An 893-nucleotide genomic window follows, 5' to 3' on the forward strand; every position below is an offset into this window, starting at 1 on the left:
CACTTTCTTGCAAAACATAGCAGATGGGCAGAAATGGCTATGTAGTTGTTTTTTTTTTTTTCAGATAAACAGAACATACAGTCCATTTGCAAGGAGGATTCAAAAGGGTTTGCTTGATTCATGAATTATCTCGAGAGCTGGATGTTAAACTTTAGATAGAAAAGTCCAACTTTCTTTCCCTCTGTGGAGTCCCCAAGTCAGGCCATCAGATAAACAGAACATACAGTCCATTTGCAAGGAGGATTCAAAAGGGTTTGCTTGATTCATGAATTATCTCGAGAGCTGGACGTTAAACTTTAGATAGAAAAGTCCAACTTTCTTTCCCTCTGTGGAGTCCCCAAGTCAGGCCAAGGCCTTTTCTATTCTGTCTTGCAGAGCCTTCTAGGATTCACTTAACGAGGACCACTTTTCATGGAGTGATATAGAATCCCTGTCACAATGAGTGAGATCACATTGGAGAAGGACCAGGAAAGACATAAACAAGCTGGCCTCCAAGCAGCAATGTAAAACTCACATACCCTTGACAGCGTGTAATTTGTGAACTGAGCCCTTCTATGTCTGGCTAACATAAGGCAAGAACCCTTTCCTTCTCACGGAAACGGAAAACCGGTGCATCCAGGTTTTCTTTCAAACATGACCTGAAACTCAGAGACGATCCCATGCACAAGGCAGTCTTTTCAGCAGTGAAATGTTTGGAGACATGTCAGTGTGGGGCTATGTTGCCAGCTCAAACTACATTTCAAGGCTGTGGTTGAAGCATGGATTCAGAAAGTTTTGCTTCAAAATGCATAGGACTGGCTGAAATAGTATGAGCTAAGTTTCTCTCTTTTTCAAACTTTTCTATGCGCCTTATCTTCTATTCTCTTTTTAAATTTTCTTGTTTCCTCTCCATC

This window comes from Galeopterus variegatus, unplaced genomic scaffold, assembly GCF_000696425.1.
Source record: "Galeopterus variegatus unplaced genomic scaffold, G_variegatus-3.0.2 Scaffold5649, whole genome shotgun sequence".
Classification (NCBI taxonomy): Eukaryota; Metazoa; Chordata; class Mammalia; order Dermoptera; family Cynocephalidae; genus Galeopterus; species Galeopterus variegatus.